The sequence below is a fragment of the Lygodium microphyllum genome, chromosome 21 (assembly GCF_053477565.2).
Source record: "Lygodium microphyllum isolate KBCC chromosome 21, Lygodium_microphyllum_v1.1.10, whole genome shotgun sequence".
NCBI lineage: Eukaryota > Viridiplantae > Streptophyta > Polypodiopsida > Schizaeales > Lygodiaceae > Lygodium > Lygodium microphyllum.
This window is the reverse complement of record NC_141155.1, coordinates 84,936,762-84,956,609: the sequence shown is the minus strand read 5'-3', so window position 1 is coordinate 84,956,609 and position 19,848 is coordinate 84,936,762.

Sequence of the window (19,848 nt, the reverse complement as noted above, 5' to 3'; positions counted from 1 at the left end):
AGGGGGGGGAGGGAGGGAGATAGAGAGTGTACATACATGTGTGTGCATGCGAGTGCTATATATATAAAGTATTTGGCATGAGAGAGAGAGAGAGAGAGAGAGAGAGAGAGAGAGAGAGAGAGAGAGAGAGAGAGAGAGAGGATATAAAGATTTTTGTGGGAGGGAGAGAACAAAAGAGGGAGATAGAGAGAGAGTGTGTGTGTGTGTGAGTGGATGCGGGTGCCATGGAGAGAGAGAGAGAGGGGGGTTGGAGAGCACCAAGAGGGAGCCTGGGAGAGAGATCGGAGGTGATGGATAGAGTGAGGAGGAGGAGGAGGAGGAGGAGGAGGAGGAGGAGGAGGAGGAGGAGGAGGAAGAGGGGGAGGAGGAGAGGGAGGGAGGGAGAGAGGGAGGGGTGTACGTACCTGTGAGATTAAGAAAATAATCCACAACTTGAGGGAGGGGGAGGTGTTGCGTCATAGGGGGTGTGTGGCCTTATATAACCACTTTGACATAGTGGGGCATTAAATGCATGTCAGAGAGAGAGAGAGATGGAGAAAGGGGGACTGGGAGACATGTGCCATATGAAGAGAGAGATGTGAGAAAGGGGTGGAGGGGGGGGGGGTGCTAGTCATATTTTTCTACACCACAAATATTGGGTTGACGGTGACCCCTTCTTTGGCAACAAAATGATCCCAATCCACATGCACTCTCTCTCATCAGCCGTCCTAGCCCACACGCACTTTCTCTCTCATACCTTGGACCCTAAACCCAAATAACTAAGATAGATGATGTAGGCGCACCAACAACCCCTTTCTCGGTGGGCAAAACGATCCTAATGCACTTGCACTCTCTCTTCATTTCCTTTAAAAAAAAACCCATACAACTAATGTATTAATGTACAATTATACTATTTGATTAATTAGTATTATTATTACAATACATTGATATATATAAAATGATTAATATTAATATGTAAATTAATAAACAAGTTAAATTAATATTAATATATCAATGGTTCACTTCATACTATTTGATTACGATAATAGCTAGTTAATTAATAAGCTAGTTGATATACATGAATTATAAAACAAGCTAACTATTATGAACTAAAATATTAATTAATAATTTAATTGATATAATTTTATTGACACGCTAAATATCTAATTAATGAACTAATGGATACTATCTTTTTAAATATTATTTGTTTTATATTGAATCAATAAAATTTTAATTACTAGAATTATATTAATTAATTGAGTAATAAATATTTTTAATTACTAAATAATTATGTGATAAATTATTTAATATTTTTAAATAAAATAAATATATAATATTAAAATTAGCAATTATTACTTGAATAAACGATATTTATTGGTTGTTAAAAGTTAATTTATAATTAATTAAAGATATTTAAGTAATTTATAACTAATTATTAAATAATAAATTATGATTTATTTTATTAAATTATTTATTAATTTTAAGTAACTAGTTATTGGTTATAACTATTTTTTTAAAAGTTTGTAGTTATTAATTTCAACTAATCGATCAATATATAAATTTATTGGTTAAGTAATTAATTAATAGCTAATAAATAAAGTATTTATATATTAATTACTAATATTAATTATTTATTTATTTAACTAAGTAACTAATATAAAATATAATGTTATTTATTAATTAATAAGTAATTTCTTAATTGGTTACTTAATTGGTTACTTTGTTTTTAATTAGATAATTAATTATAAACTAGCTATTATTTTATTGGTTAATTAGTTTCTGAATTAATTACTTAATTATCAAATAATTAAATTTAAAAATTTATTAATTAATTAATTACTTAAAAAAGCTATTACTTACTTTTTGTTAGTTACTTAATAAATCAATAACAAATTAACTTTTTTGTTAATAGTTAGTTAATTATTTCATAGTTAATTACTTATTTAGTTAATTAATTATTTAATTATTAATCAGTATTGATTAGTTAGTTAATTAATTTTTGAATTTAGGAGAAATTAAATAATTCTTTTTTATTTTTTAGTTAACTTGCTAAAATACAAAATCAACTAATTTTTCAATAACTAATTAATTAGTTCATAATTAATTAATTAATTAATTAATTAATTATTAATCATTATTGATTAGTTAGTTAATTAATTTTTCAATCTAGGAAAAATTAAATAACGCTTTTTACTCTCTTTTTTGTCTTTATATGAGTGAGAGAGATTCCCCCCACCTAGAGAGAGAGAGCGCACGGTGGGGACGGACGTAGTGCGACAAGCGAGCGGACACAAGTAAGTGCCAGAAACCTTCCCCCCATCTGCTCTCCCCAACCAACCCACAAACCTGCGCCAGGTGCCGGTGCCCCCTTAACCAGCTCACAAGTCCCCTTGCCCCCCTCCCTCCCCAAATAAATCCCCTCCGATGTCATCGGACGGGCGTCACTGCAAGGCACACGACCAAGGCGCGACCAAGGCATAGACCTTGGCATACTTGGCAACGGGCTATGAAGACTTCATTAGCACCATTGGCTGCGTGTGAGGAGCTCTCACTAGCTTGTATGAAAATCTTCCCGAGAGGTCACCCATCCCAGTACTATCGTCACCCAAGTGCACTTAACTGCCAAGTGACTATCCATTAGGCTAGTTCTTTTTGTTGTTCTATATTACAAACATAGTTTTAATAAGCTAGTCTTGGGAGGGTTTCTCAAGTCTTTTTTCCATGAACTGGTATATAATACCTCATTAATAATAACAATTATCTTCATAAGTAGAGCAAGTTTCATAATTAGAGCTAGTTTTTAAAAATGTGCAACATAAATCAAATTTCTTTGGAATGTATATGCACATTGTTTATTAAAATAAACTAAGTAATGGGGGCCCATTCCTTGTGACAGTAACTTTTTTCCAACTGGATTTATGGGTTTTCTTCCCCTAATAAGGGCATGCCAACGACCCCTTTTTGGTGAAAAAAACAAACCACAAATCCGAGAATATATAGCATAGGGAGAATAGGGACCAATAGGATACGAGCTTTTCTTCGCCTAATAAGGGGTTGATGGCAACCTCTTTTTGGTGAGAAAACAAACTACATATCCGAGAATATATAGCATGGGGAGAATATGGACCAATATTCTCGGATTTGTGGTTAGTTTTTTCGCCAAAAAGGGGTCTCCAGCAGCCCCTTAATTGGCGAAATAAAAACCACAAATCTAGTTGGGCGAGGGAAGTGAGAGTAGCAAAGTGATGGGGGAAGAGAGAGTAACAAAGTGATGGGAGAGAGATGAGAAAGAGAGAGAACATGAATAAAGTAATGTTTGAACGAGCGTGTTTTTAAAGTAATAAAGCAATGTTTGAACGAGTGTGTATAAGCTTCTACTTTGTATGAGTATCTCATATGATGCTTCTACGAGTGTAAAGATCTACTATTTAGAAAATTATATTTCTCTCTTTCGCTTGTAAAGTTAATTAAGTAAATATTTGTTAATTAGTTGAGATAATGGGGGGGAGAGAGAAAAGGTGATGAGAGAGAGGGTATGTCATATGTGTAATTTTTTCTTGCCAAAAAGGGGTCGCCATTAGCCCCTTACCGAATGAAAATTTTTTTGGCGACCCATTTCTTGCGAGAGTAACTTTTCACCCAACTAGATTTGTGGGTTTCTTCGCTTATAAGGGGCTGCTAGCGATCCCTTTTTGGCGAAAAAACAAACCACAAATCCAAGAATAGGGACCAATAGGGTACGGGTTTTTTTTTCACCCAAGAGTGGGAAAAAAACCCATACCGTATTGGTCCCTATTCTCTCCATGTTGTATATTCTTGGATTCGTGGTTTGTTTTTTTGCCAAAAAGGGGTTGCCATTAGCCCCTTAATGGGTGAAAAAAAAGCCATAAGTCTGATTGGACAAGGGAAGAGAAAGTAACAAAGTGATGGGAGAGAGAGAGAGAGAGAGAGAGAGAGAGAGAGAGAGAGAGAGAGAGAGAGAGAGAGAGAGAGAGAGAGAGAGAGAGAGAGAGAGAGAGAGAACATGAATAAAGCAATGTTTGAACGAGTGTGTATAAGATTCTACTTTGTATGACTATCTCATATTATGCTTCTAGGAGTGTAAAGATCTACTATTTGGAAAATTATATCTCTCTCTTTTGCTCGTAAAATTAATTAAGTAAATATTTGTTAATTAGTTGAGAAAATGGGGGGAGAGAGAGAAAGGGTGATGAGAGAGAGGGGATCTGATGTGTGCAATTCTTTCTCACCGGAAAGGAGTTGCCATCAGCCCCTTATCAAACGATTTTTTTTTTGGCGACCCATTCCTTGCGAGAGTAACTTTTCACCCAATTAGATTTGTGGGTTTTCTTTGCCTAATAAGGGGCTGCTGGTGGCAACTCCTTTTTGGCAAAAAAACAAATCACAAATCCAAGAATATATCGCATGAGCATAATAGGAACCAATAGGGTACAAGTGTATTTTTTTCACCCAAGAACGAAAAAAACCCATATCCTATTGGTCCCTAGTCTCCCCATGCTATATATTCTTGGATCTATGGTTTGTTTTTTCACCAAAAAGGGGTCGCCAGCAGCCCCTTAATGGGCGAAAAAAAACCACAAATCTTATTGGGTCAAATTTACTATCCAAGAATGGGTCATCGAAAAAATAAATCGTCCGACAAGGGGTTGCCGGTAACCCCTTTTAGGAGTGAAAAATTCACACATATCACATGTTCTTCCTCTTTCCCCTCTCTTTTATCACTCTTTCTCTCCCCCTATTTTCTCTCTCCTTCACCTATAAAAAAACCCATCCCCCCCTTTTCACATTGCAAATCATTCCACTCTCGGTATGTGACTCTCTCTCTCTCTCTCTCTCTCTCTCTCTCTCTCTCTCCCTCACTCACTCTCCTTTGTATTTAAAAGGAACCCCCTCCCCCTTACAACTCAACTTCTTGTTTTCTGTCCCCTACCCTTAGTATGGTTCCATCTCTCTCTCCCCCCCTCTCTCTAACACAGTCACATATACTCTATCTCACCATTCTATCCCAGGACTTTCCTCTCTCTCTCTCTCTCCCCCTTCCACTCTCTCTCTTTCTCACTCGCTCATTCACACACACACACACACACACACACTCTCTCTCTCTCTCTCTCTCTCTCTCTCTCTCTCCTTCCTCCTTCCTCCTTCCTCCTTCCTCCTTCCTCTCTCTATCTCTCTCCTTTGCTCTCTCTCCCTGTATTTGCCTCTCACTCACACTCTCTTATCCCAATGTCATCTCTTCCTTCTCCCCCCCCCCTCTCTCCCCAATGTCATCACACACACACACACACACACACACACACACACACACACACACACACACACACAAAATTGGTATTTCATTGGTAGGAAATTGCGGAAGCAATATATCTGTAAGAAGCAACCCTAAGCCCTCTATCATGGCCAAATCTGATTTCAAAAGACAAGATCATGTCACCCTTTATGAGGGCAATGAAAGGATTGCAGATGGTTTAGTTTGACAAACGTTTCCCTCATCGAGCTTGCTCCCTGGACGAGTGGGAGTTCTTATCACCATTGTGCATCAAAGGGGTGCAAAGGCCCGTGGCAAAGGCAATACTGAGATTAACGTTGAGGAAAATGCAATTGTGCAATGGCCAATTGAACAGACGGTAAGTAGATCCTCTCTTGATTTTTGTTATGATTGCTCATTCTCCCCCTCTTATCCTATTTCGCATCATTGTTTGTAGGAAAGAGAGAGACGACCTGATGAGTCCTCCACGATCTAGAACAGGACGACAGGCTATTGCCATCGGCAACTTGTAGTTGCAAGGGGGGAGTTGCCCTCCAAGAGCGAGAGGAAGAGTAACACAAATACGATCATTGACTTCTACCAACCTACAAGAAACCGTTGCAATTGCATGTGGGGAAGGAGTGACATCAGGAGAAGGTGGGCACGCTTTGATGATGCAGGCAAGGAAGGGAAAGAGAAAGCTCGTACTATCGGAGAGTGATATTGACGAGGAAAGCAATGACCACGATTCCTTTAGTGCACAACAAGGGTGTTGCCATATGCAACCCAAGAATAATCAAACACAAAGAACCGAAAAGAAGCACACGCCAAATGCCAATGAAACGGCTGGCGAGACCACTCTCACAGTTACTTCCAATAAACGTATTGTCAAGCATGCATAGAAGATTAATTGGAAACATTGACGGTGAGTGCTTGTAAGAGATGGCAGCATGATTTAGATTATGGTTTTTATTTATTTACATTGATTGGATATTAATTACTTCATCATCTCATTCAGATGTGGACATCCACCCCTTTGCCACCCATCCCATTATGTCGTTTGGTTTCCATGCCTACAATTAGACAAGTCACATCGAGGTACAAGCAACTCTCAAAAACCATTTTTAGCAATGGGTACGTTGGAGGGACGGGCATATTTATAGTGTCATTAGAGACTCCAAGAAACCAGTGCAAGGAGGTTGATTATGTGATTAGAACTGAGTGGGATCCCCATTGGCTAAAGGATCATGAGGAAATTGAGGCAGAAATTAGTGCCACCGATTGGGTCTTTTTGTCAAATTGCATGGTTTATTTTCGGGATGGTAATCATCATCTCACAGCATGGATGAATGAGATATGCACATGTGAGTGGCCCTAAACCATAGGACCTTAACATTCTACAATGTGTTTGTTTCTTACATCATCTTTAACATAACTAACTGTTTGCAACAGCCTTTCCAGATAATGTGAGGCAACATGTGCGCGTTGACTTTCGCCTTGTGAAAGTGACAAGTGTGGCAGAGGGGGAGATTTTGTTAGCTATTTCTCCTACAAACAAGTATGCAATGGACCATATTCATGAGATCCTAATATGCATGAGATCCTAATATAGAATGTAAACATACTGGCACAAAAGGGGGTTATCCATTCCTCGTATCCAAACCTTGTTTGTGAAGCAAGGATGCTGGGGCAGGCTGACCACGCAACTATTTTTGACAAGCTAACTGATGAACCAAAGGCATGGGTGCAAGTACACAGAAAGCCAGTGCCCAGCCCATTCCTGCATGGTACAAGGCACCATTGATTGCACTGGTCCACATTATGTGGAAGGTAGGTAGTTCTTCAAGCTATCTTGACAATGTTTTTCCTGATGCATTTTTTCCTAATGCAATGATGTTGTCCCTAATTACCAAGTGCAGGACGAGTATGATATGGCAGTGCCACTGATCGAACAGAAACGGGCACAACTCTCCAACTCTAAGTTTAGAATCAAGTGGGGTGAGGCATATTATAGTGTCAATGAAAATATCGTCAAGAAAACTCGACGTTTGCTAAGAGTTGCAGACCCGAGTCTTGGAGAGAAGTGGTATCAGTGAGTTGCTACCTCTTTGTACCTACCATCTATATGTACTTATACTACATTCATCCAAACTAACAATGTTTTTGTCAATGTAGAACTGTCTCATGCTTGGAGTGGGGCTCCAAGACATGGGGTGTATTGAACGAGGAGACAGTATACACATTAGCATCCTCAAAGCTAAACGAGGTAGATCACGTAAGGATATTGAAGGCCATGGAGAGTTCTGATAGGAAAATTCAAACATTGATGGGCATGCCTAAACGTAAGGATATTGAAGGCCATGGAGAATTCTGACAGGAAAATTCGAACATTCATGGGCATGCCTAAACGTAGGTTATTCTTGTTTATCTAAATTTTGTGCATCATAAGTTTGACGAATTGGTATTAAACAACATATATTTGATTTTAGTAGATGGAAATGCACCATTTCGAAGTTGGGTAATTCAAGAGACCTTTTGGGCCATGTTGCAAGACGGTGGAAAGAGATTGCTTTTGAGTTGGGAGGACTACTATAATATTCGAGTGGAACACGATTTGTTCTTCCAATACACCCAAGAGATAAAGAGAAAGCATAGAGAGAATGTTTGGCAATGTCTTCCATGATTTCAAGCCAGATGAAAATATAGAGGCACAAAAGTCAATGAAGTTGGCAACATGGAGGTTTCTATACAGGTAGTTCACAATATCCTTCTTTAGTAGCATGTCTATAGTGCTATGGGCAGATGGAGAGGAGGGCTATACAAACTCTGCCAAGAGAGTGTGAGGGCTGGGAAAATGTGCAGGAGGATCAGTGCATGTATGAGGATTAATAGATAGAGCAACAGTGGGATGAGGAGGTATATCACAGATGCCCTATTTTCCTTGACTGTCTAGAAGGTGAATACCCCTCCAATGAGAAAATTTTGTACAAAAAATAAAGGAAAAAACAAACACAAGAGACACAAGGATCCAGAGGCATGGTAAGTGAAATAAGTTATATTCTTAGGAGTATATTACACCTTGTTGTCTCCTAATCAAGAGACTATGATGGGTTCATAGGAAACTGATACTAGTAGTGCGGTTACTATAAAAAGTGTTGAGTGTTGAAATGACTTTTTTTTGGCTGATTTTTGTTGTTTTTGAGAGTTGAATGGTTGATTTTATGAGATGATTGATTGGTTTGGAAGTGGTTTGAGAGTGTTTTGGATGATATTGATTATGTTTTAGAAGTTCATGATGATTTTCAGTGGAGATATGAGGTTCTGTGATGCTCTGATTAGTTCAGATTGGTTCTGTACACCTTCTGTATAGCTTCTGTTTTGTTCTGATTGTCTTCTGTATGAAGCATGGATTGATGATTGATGAAGATTGAGATCTTGTGAAAGCTTATTGAATAGTTTTTGAGAGTTTGGAATGGTTTGAGTATGAGTTATGAGGTTTTGATGACCTTCTGTAACCTTCTGTAGATCTTCTGTAGAGCTTCTGTCTCTGTTTTAGTACTGTACTGTGATTGTTCTATAGACCTTCTATATGCTTCTGTAGGTGTTCTGTAGAATGTATGTGTAGCCTGGGAAAGTTTTCTAGCCTTGGAAAGAGGTGAATACAAGTGCAAAAGAGCTAAAAGAAGTGAAAGAAGTAGCTGCTGAAGACTCAAGTAAAGGCTGGAGTGAAGTGACAGTGTTGAGCTATGAAAGGACATTGTAGTGGCTTTGGTGACTCTTCATATCAGACACATCTCTTGGGAGGGGTATCCACGACCTAAGAAGGATTATTGTGAGTGATTATGAGAGATTGTAGTGAGGATATGATGTATTATTGATGGAGAGAGAGAGAGAGAGTCAGAGATAGCCAATTCTACTAAAACAGAGTGATTGTATATGAGAGATTGAGAGAGAAGACTATGAAGATATTGAAGATGAATACTATGTGATGTATTTCCATTCAAAGATAGTGTATTCCTTTGCTTTCTTTGTTCTATTGATTTATTTTGTAAAGATATTGAAGAATATGGTTGATTCTATCAAATCCGTGGGAGATCTACATGATGTTGCATGAAGATTTGTTGTGCCCGGTGTTCTTTTCTTCATTGTGATCATATAAAACCTAATAAAAAATCTTGTTGATGATACAAGATAGATTTTCTTGCAAGAGAATTCCTTTTTCCTTGGTGTTCCTCTTGAGGCTCCATGTTTTTGGTGCGCAGCTGGGGAAGCTTGCCATCAACAAACACCAAAAGAGGCTGAAAATAAAGGAATTGGCATTGCCAAGAAGAGAAGAATTCAATGGATGTTTGTAAAGTTTCTTCCTCCACTGAAGAGTTGGAATTTCTCATAATCAAAGTCACTTTCCACAAGAAGTTCATCCCACAATGGCGGAAACACATCACCATCATGATGCATGCTCTATGTGATGGACATTTTCCTCTTCCTGTTGAAGCAGCAGAAACTTGCATCTTGGTGGCAAACTGTTTGGGAACAAATTGAAAAGCAGAAACAGAGAGAATGACCATACATGGAAGATTTGGTATTCATTGAGAAGTTTCCAGACATCATCAAGTGGGAGATTGTGAAGAAGTTTCAGGAGTCTTGGTCTGTAGAGGTTCACAAAGACAAGAAGGAAAAGAGTTGGAATTTGTTTGTGGATGCTCAACAGCAAGATACCTAGGATGCGTGGTGCACTGATAATCTTTTGTTTGTTCAATTAGCAACCCACTGGAAGTTGGTAGATAGAGTGTTCTTTACAACATACACTGTTGAAACCATCAGAAGCTGGCATTACTATGATGATGGCACCACCACAATGCTTAGACGTATGCATTTTGACACCTTCAGAACCGAATACCTTCCTCTGTGCAGTGGCATGAAAGTAGAATTCAGAGACGTTGAAAAGGAAGAAGTAGAAGAAATGTTGGAAAGAGAGTCCTCCAGAGACTGAAGCCTTCTGTTAACCCTCTATGGAGCACTAACGACATAGTGAATCCAACCCCCTGATGAATGATGCAATAAAGAGGCAAGCGTTAGAACGAGTCCAGAGGTACGTGAGAAGAGAGAAAGCAAAAATTAGAGCTAAGAACGACTTCGCAGGAGAAGCCGCCTTTGACGCTCTTGCGGAACTCTTTACAGAAGTCTCAATGGCACATCAAGCCCTTCCTCCTCCTACTAGAGGTCCACTTCCAAGCCAGATTTGTCCTAGAAATATTGATGACAGGCAGCGAATGTAGTCCCGTTGCCAGTTTTTAAGGGAGAGTACAATGAAGACCCTGATCTTCATGTAGCAAAGTTTATGGTAGCATGTGTGGCTAACAATGCCACAACCCTTGAGCATTGGTTAGCAATATTCCCCGCCACTTTCAAGGGTGCGGCGTTTCAGTGGTATGAGATACAAGCAGTAGGAACTTTTGGCACATGGGACGACTTGAAGTTGGCCTTCCTCACTAAATTCAGGCGTGAAGGTTTTGAAGAGCGGATGCGAGAGGAATTTATGAATTTAAGTCAGTCCTCTGGAGAAAGAGTAGAAGCTTATGTCTCACGAATGGAATCCATCCTAAAGAGATGGACTAACCATAATCTAGATGATGGCATTCAGAAGGGAGTGTTTCTCAGAGGATTACAACCAGAAGTCCGTAAGTTTGTGGAGCTACAAAGACCAGCCACACTGCAAGCTGCAATAGAAGGTGCAAGACTGTATGATGAAGTGGAAGCTAGATTGGCAATGAATCCAGGAAGAGGAGTCCTACCTCCTCTGATGCCAGGAATGATGTACCTACCAAATGCAGTCCTAGGGATAGTCCCCTACCCCTGCCAACAAATGCCCCCAGTATCACAATACAGTGCACCAAATCCACAATGGCCACAATCAATGCCTCAAATGATGGTTCAACCACAACAACAATGGTCCCAACCAATTTCCCCAATTCCAAATCAGCAGAACAGTGGAACCCTACCAACTGGAGCCAACAACCAACAGTTCAAACAGGAGCTTAGAATCAGAATTAGAACAGAGACCCCTCTGTACCAGCCCAACCTATTTATGCAGTGATTACAAAGACTCCTCAAAACCCTACTGCCAGTGCCTCAGGAGGAGAAAGCTTGAAGGATTACTTATCCAACGCAGTTGCAAATATAAAAAAGGAGTTGATGGATGTGATTACAGAGCAGCTACAGACGCTGAAAGTGAATACCGCTAGCATATCCAACGTTGCAGGAGCAGGAAGAGATGTGATGCGGTCAAATACTTGGTGTGGTAAGTGTCATCAAGCAGGCCATTTAGCCACTAAATGTACACGAAAACCAACCATCCCTGGAGATTTCTGTTCCTACTGTTTACGGAAGAACCATACAGAGGATATTTGCTCTCTGAAGGAGATGCATGATAGGAGAAGGAAGGAAGAAGACGCAAGATTCAACTTGCTGGAATCCAAAATGACAACACAGGATATTAGACCCAAGCCTAGAGAGTTTGATCCTAATTTCGGACCCAGAAGGTTTCCCTCCCAAAGTTACAGAGGAAGATAGTCTGGCGGTGGTCAGAGATCAGAAGTGGAGTGTTACAGATGCGGAGAAAATGGACACATTTCACCAAATTATCCAAATCCCAGAAGGTCAGTGGATTATAAGCCCTTATGCTGTCGATGCAAAGGAGAAGGCCACACTGCAAAAGACTGTCCAAGCCCAGCCCTAGTGAAAAACAGTGCTACTGATAGTCCGGTCAAGGCCCAAGAGCCTACCTCTAATTTAGTGGAATTGGAAGTTGCTGCCATCATGCGTGCCGAGAAAAAGAAACCACCTATCTAGAAAGAAAATAATCCTCCTGCTAGAATAGTGAAGTTCAATCTTCCACCAGAAGAATAGAACAGAACAGAGCCTGACAGTACCGTACAGAGCACCACAGTGCCACAGAGAGTCACAGAGACATGACCAGAGGTCCAGGAGATAGAAGAGGAGGAGGTGCCACAAGTGGCAGAAGAAGTCCCCATGATGCCCCTATTGGAAGAAAAAAGGAAAATGAAAATGGGTGTTGCCCCATTCCCTAAGCGGTTAGAGAAGCCAGTGGAACCTATTAAGGAATACGATCTGGTCAGCGATCTAGATACCTTTAAACCAAACCTCACATTTTGACAATTATTGATGTTGTCTCCCAATTGTCGAAAAAGGTTCAAAAGTATACTGACAAGAAGAAGTGGCTTAAGGATTTCTCCCTCAACAGCAACAAAGTTCAACAAAGCTCCAGAGCCTGTAAAAGAAGTGGATGTGGCTAATGCCTTTCTAGATCCGGGTACTCCAGAGACTGGCGTGTGGATAGAAGGATGCTTCATTGCAAATGCACTGATTGATGGTGGGTCATCAGTGAACATTATGACGGATGTGACAATGAAGGATCTAGGCCTACGAGGTGTGCAACCAACCCAATGGCTCATCAGACTGGCGGATCAGAGTAGAATCAAGCCTTTGGGCATTCTCCCATATGTGAAGACTACAGTGGCTAGAAAAGATTATTGGCTAACCTATCTAGTGGTGAAGCCAAACTCTTATGGCACATCCTACCCTTTGTTACTGGGTAGACCATGGCTTTTTGAATCCAAAGCAAGGACGGATTGGTTCAAAGAAACCTTGACCTTGGGTAGAGGACCCAATAAAGTGGTGTTGAAGCTATATGGTGCTCAAAAAGGACATGGATCCACCTCCTTGGAGTTATCTTCTGACTCCCCTAATGAGGCTACAGATGGAACATCAGCAGACGAAGATGCTGTCAAACAGATCCTTCCCAAGAAAACAGTGGCACGTTCCTTAATAGTGGATACTATAAGCCAACTCCCAAAAGATGCAAAGCCATTATCAATGGATGAATACTTCTTGCCTGAACCAGGAACGATTTTTGAAATCACTTCTGACAGTGAGATAGAAGCATGGATGTACTGCTCTCCCTGTTACATGGCCAGAGCAGAGCCAGAGCCAGAGACAGAGACAGAGACAAAGACAGAGACAGAGACAGAGACGGAACCAGAAGACAGAGATAGAGACAGAGACAGAGACATAGCCAGAGATAGAGACAGAGGCAGAGACAGAGACAGAGACAGAAGAGGATGGAGATGATATGGAAGAATAAGGTTATGAAAGCGAGATGGAAGAATCTATTCCACCTGAAGAGGATATATATGAAGAAGAAGTTCCAGAAGCATCAGAAGCAAACGAGCTCATGTTGTGGGACAGAATGGCGATTGTACCATTTGGTCTGGTAAATGGATCTTCTCATATGCAAAATCTTTATAAGAAATGGATTAAGAAGAACAAGCCGTCTTTCAGCAGTGGCTCTTGCCGTCCTAACCCATCCTTGCCAAAGAAAGATGATGATGATGCACCGTGCCAACAAGCACCAGTCCCACAAACCCAACAGAAATCAGGGGGTCCTTGTTATGTGATGTTCCTGGATGCGTCATCAGAAGATGAGTCTTCAAGCCAAGAAGTAAATAATTGTGAAACCAAACCTGAAACGGCTCTAATTCCATTTCAACATCTCAAGAGGCAACCTCAGTCTCCACCAAGAGAAGAAGTTGGTTCTAGTGGGACATTAGAAGAGGACACCACTCCCTTGAAGGAGTCGGATCTATATCCAGAAGCAGTCCGGGGAACCTTTATCCATTGATGGAACCTAGAACGGGCCGGTACTGGCTCTTGCACTAGCCGGACCTCTATCTCACGCGCTCAACAACCCCACGGCCTCGCGGCCATGAGCGTTGATGACACATACATTGCCTTCCTAAATGTCTTGCGTTTGTATTACGTCGTTTGTAGTCCACTCTTCTCTCACCCCCTACTCCTCAGAGGGAGTCCCTTACACATTGCCTAATGGCACGAAGCACAGACATAGGGGGTTCCTCCTACGGCTGAATGCCGTCAACCCTCTGTGACTCTCCTACACCTTGGGGATTGGCCCCTCGATGCGTCGCTCAACATATAAACATTTCGTACAAAATCCACTCAAGGTACCATTTAATCGTATATAGGAATGTACCATTGTCCTTACTCCTCTTTTCCCTAGACCCCACGACTAGCCTATGGCTTAGGATGTCTTGTCTCTCACTCAATGTGAGTCAAGGTCCCAATGAAAGCAATTGTTGTGCATCCAGGATTTCTGATACCTTTAAATATTTCCAAGATTTGTGCATATTGTGGATGCCAAGTGCTCAAACAATTACGAAATCAATATTGCGCACATGTGGAAAATATCCTTTCAATGATTTTCAACTACCGTTCTTATGCAGCGTTGCACGAACCTAGCACCGAGGAAACCCTCGTGCTACTAGGCCCTTATTTTATAATTATTCACCAACCTATATGGCATGAAAACAAAAACAACAGTCTTTTCATCATTTGACTCCACATTTAGACACATTTTAACCACTCTACCCTCCCATCGATCAAATGTTGCATTGTTGTATGGATTTATAGGGCATTTTGCCATCATTTTATGTGTAAAAAGCGGGAAAAACACACTAGAACAAGAAGGTGGGGTTGAACTGAGGAAAATCCTCATAATTCAGTCCCCACAAACATTCACAAACATTGTTCTTAATTTTCATTAATTTTTCGCACCCAAAATGCATTTTTTCCCTATTTTTAGTGATTTTTCTCTATTTTCCTTGTATTTTTCCTTATTTTTCACATTATTTTATTACTGAAAATTCAAAATAGGTTATGGGCTGTGGCCTTTATTTCCTTCTTGCAGCAAAATTGAAAATTTAGTTGGTGTTCCCATTCATTTTCCCATTTTTATGCCCAAAAACATCATTTTCCCTTGATTTTCCATGTTTTACGTGTTTTAGTGTATTATTTTGAACCACAAGATGCATATTTTTCTGATTTTCTGATTATGATCAGCAAGTACTCATGGAAAACAACAACATAAACAATTTTTAGCCCACATCAACAACATTTCATCAATCAAAAGCCATGAAATCTCAAATTTCCTTTGAAAAAATTGAATTATCGCTTATTTGCGTGTTTCGGGTTTCATGTCCATGGCTGCAACTCTGAAAATCAACAGCACTTCATGCTCAGCACGATGATAAATCACCATTTCCAGCCCATGGAGCAATCCAATCCATGCCGGACAAGCCTCCATCATTCTTTCTTCATCCTTCTTCTTCCCACATGAATTCCCCCTTAGAAGAGAGAGAGGGAGGAGAGAGAAAGACTAGATCTGGTTCTCTTCATTTAGTCCACCATTCTACGGGTGAAGGGCAGCGATAAGATCGGCCAAGAAGGAGAAGATCAGCCCCAATGTGTGTTCCATGGGGTACTCATAGCCCACAATCATGATGAGAGAGGAGAGAGAGCGAAAAATGCGCCATTTCTTGATTTCATGTCCATGGCTGCAACTCTGAAAATTAGCAGCACTTCATGCTCAGCACGATCACAAATCACCATTTCCAGCCCATGGAGCAATCCGATCTATGCTGGACAAGCCTCTATCATTCTTTCTTCTTTCTTCTTCTTCCCACATGAATTCCCCCTTAGAAGAGAGAGAGGGAGGAGAGAGAAAGACTAGATCTGGTTCTCTTCATTCAGTCCACCATTCTATGGGTGAAGGGCGGCGATAAGATCAGACAAGAAGGAGAAGATCAGTCCCAATGTCTGTTCCATGGGGTACTCACAGCCCACAATCATGATGAGAGAGGAGAGAGAGCGAAAAATGCGCCATTTTTTTATCACGCCATGACTTCCTTCTCTCTCCACGTTTTTTGATCAAGAGGTGCATAAAATTTTGGGTGGGAGGGTCCAAACTCAAAAGGCATGCTCAAATTTGGCCTCCCAAGTATCCACCTTTTCATATCTTAACCATTTTGTGGCCATTTCCCCGTCCGGACTCCGAATTGTGCTCTGAAAAATCCTGGACGTCCGGCTTGGCATCTCGCATTGGTCAGTAGCTCGTGTAACCCACACGACTATCTGAAAATTTATGAAAAATCAACAAGTGTTGCTCGAGCACCTTTAAAGCACTTTGGTGCTTAAAATCGTCCTAGATCGAGCCGCTACCTTTGACGATGAATATTTTTCCCTTGATATTCATAATTATTAGCTATTGTTAAGCACTTTCCGGCACCTAAATTTCACTCTCATTGGCGACCACGGGATAGGGTGACTTAGCCCGTCGAATCCACGAACATATCTTCACATAAACAACCAAAGAAGCATCAAGCTGATACAAAATAAATATATGATAAAACTCAGCACAATGCTCCCCCTACCCCTGGACAGAACCAAGGCATGACATCCACAAGGAGTAGGCCTAGTATCATCTAACAGAAGATCCTAAGTGAGTCGCTAACCAACTGCTCCAACACAGCCAAACTAAAAAACCTACCAAAGAGGTTGCCCTAAGTGGTAGTCTGAACTACTTACCAACTAAAGACAACACAACTAGGAGCTCCTACAAGGCGAGGACTCCTATAGCCTAATCAAGGAGTATTTTCTTCCAGTATATGTCTTCTTTTAGGGTGTTTATTTTATCAACATACTTGGGCATGTAAAAAGGAGGGAGCTAGCATAGTGACCCAAGGAGAACAGGGCATCGGCCTCAGGATTTGTCTCGGCACCCAAGAAGCTACCAAGCGCTCGCAAGGTGACACTTAATCCTTTTCTAACGCTCACTTTTATTTTCGCTCCAACCTTCCTTGTTTTGTCATTCATTTTTCAGCAAGAAGCCATCCCTAGGAAGACAAGGCATCGGCCCCAGGTCTGACTCGTCCCCAAGAACCTACCAGGCCTTCACAAGGCGATGATCAACTGCCTATATCTTTCCATTTCTTTTCTTTTCTTGGGATAGGGGTTAGAACCCCTTTTTACACACCTTCGTATTTATATTCATATTTTAGGATGTCCAGGGTTTCTTGGCATCATCATTATTATCTTCTGGCAGGCTTCTCTAACTGCCTCACTACTAACAAGAACTCCTAGAACGGCTGCCTAGCATGCTAGCAAATCAGGCCCACTAGGACTCCCTTCTAAAACAGGTCTTTACAGAAGGCAATGACTACTTTGACCTCCCTCAAACATACTTAGCCTAATCTTGGGACTTCATGCCTTAGTTACTGGTCCCCAACAAAAATGTATCCCCTCGACAAGTACAAATACACATATAACAGGAAAGAAAGGTACTCGTAAAGGAGAGATATCACCTGGATTGGCCACAAGAAGCTTCCATCGCAGCAAAGGCTCCTCCAGGCTCCATCAACATTCCACGAATCACGAAACCTATCCAGCACAACACTTAAAACAAAAACCCCATTAAACGCACCCGCACTAGACATGGGAAATGACCCTCTTGGCCTAATGAAATGAAACACTTCACTACAAAACTGAATCGGCCCTCTTGGCCTAATGAAATCAAACACTTCTACTCATAACATCCTCCTGGAAACAACTATGATAGACATCAAAGCATACCATTCCCAGGGGAACAAAGGCTCGTAGCCCTAAACTAGGTGCATTAAATTATGACCCATCCCTCCTGCGTATATCGCAAGAGGTGTTCACATCACATGTCGTCTAATCAGCCTGTGGGTCCAAGATAATAAAGGCAGATGAGTCTCGCTTACCCTCTATATCACCCAGATCAACCATCGTCTACCAAAGAGGGCATGTTCAGAAAGCATACCCCACAAACGACCAGGTCATGTCTCACCATCAATAGATATATCAGGACAAGGGCCACAATTAAAGAAGAGGTCTTCTTCATACGCAAAATTAGCCAATGAATCGGTAAACTGATTCCAGTTTCGTGGAATCAGCTGAAAAGACACTCTATCAAATTCGTCTAGCAGGGCTATGGCAGTATGATAGTACATGTAAAGGATGGGGTTTTGTACCATGTACGTCCCATTGAGTTGATTTAAAACCAACTGAGAGTCCCCTTTCACCAATAACTGGCGGATACCACCCTTCTTTGCAATATTCAAACCCATAATCAGGGCTTTGTATTCTGCCATATTATTGGTAAAATTCACCCCGAGATAAGCAGCTAACTTCATGACAATGCGTCGTTGGGGGTCTCGAATGACAACTTCTACACTTCCTTTTTTGCATGCCCCCCTGGATGCCCCATCAAAGTACAAGGTGTCCATAAAGGGTTTACATATCCCGCCATCCGGAACTCTACTCGTAATTATGGTAATTGAAATTCAGCATATTCAACGGGTGGACTGTAGGCTCCATCCCTCCATCATCATTAAATTCAACAGGGATGCTCGTCAAACTTTGTAGGCAGTGATGGCAGAAAACCTTGATCTCCCAAATAAATGTCCCGCCTTCTTGCTCAGTCACCTTATATCCTTTGCTCCACCAAATGATCTTTCCCTGATGATACCTCTGTTCTTAATATGGGTGTTCTAAATAAGGGATCAGACGACCCATCAACCTCTATCATGATTTCCTTGCAAATATTTGATCAATCTCTCCTAGACCTGCAAGGCAGTCATAGGATTAGTGCAATCAGAAATAATAAGGTTTAATCTTATTAAGATTAACCTTATTTTTAAATTCTACCCCCTCAAGGTCAGCTAACAAGACTGTGGATTTATTCTTTCCTATTCTAACAATCCTATAGGGCCCGTCCCATTTGAGCTCTAGCTTGCCTGGAAATAATTCACGTCGTGCGTCATAATACAGAACAAGCTGTCCTTTCTTGAAGGTGTATTTCTTAGTTTTGAGGTCATGTAGCTGCTTCATTCGACGCTTTGCCACTTCTTGGTGCAATAAGCTCTACAGCTTAAGCTCATCTAAATGTGCCAGTGTTGTCAAGTGCTCAAAAAGTGTGTCTTCATCACTCAAAGAATGATTGATGGCAAACCGAATAGTCAACAGCTCAATCTCTAAAGGCAAGACACACTCCTCCCCATATACTAACTTGAACGGGGTATGGCCAGTGGCTCGTTTGGAGGTCGTATTGTAGGCCCACACTGCCATGTATAACTTTTGATCCCAATCCCGTTTCTTTTCCAACACAATTTTGGACAGAATACCCACAAGCTACTTGTTGGTGCTTTCAACTTGCCCATTGGCTTGCGGGTTATATGGGGTTGTCTTGTTATGCTTGATTTGCCAAGTCTCTGTCAAACCTTTGATCACCTTATTCAAGAAATGGCTTTCGCGGTCCGACACTAATTCTTTCGGCGGACCAAAACGGCATATTATCTGCTCTAAAAGGAAACTAGCAGTTTCTTTAGCATCATCTTTCCTTGTTGCACGTGCTTCTGACCACTTTGTGAAGTAGTCAGTTGCTACAATGATATACCTCTTTTGCACAGTCGATGACGGAGTAATAGGACCCACAAAGTCTATTCCCCACTTCTCAAATGGAGGTATCGCCATAATAGGAGTAAGTGGTCGTTTCCTATTCTCTCGACTATCATGTCGTTGACAAATATCGCATCTCTTAACATATGCAAATGCATCCTAGAAGATGGCATGCCACCAATAACCTGCTCTTAAAGCCTTTTGTGCTGTAAGCCGTTCAGCAAAATGGCCACCGCAAGCAGAATCAT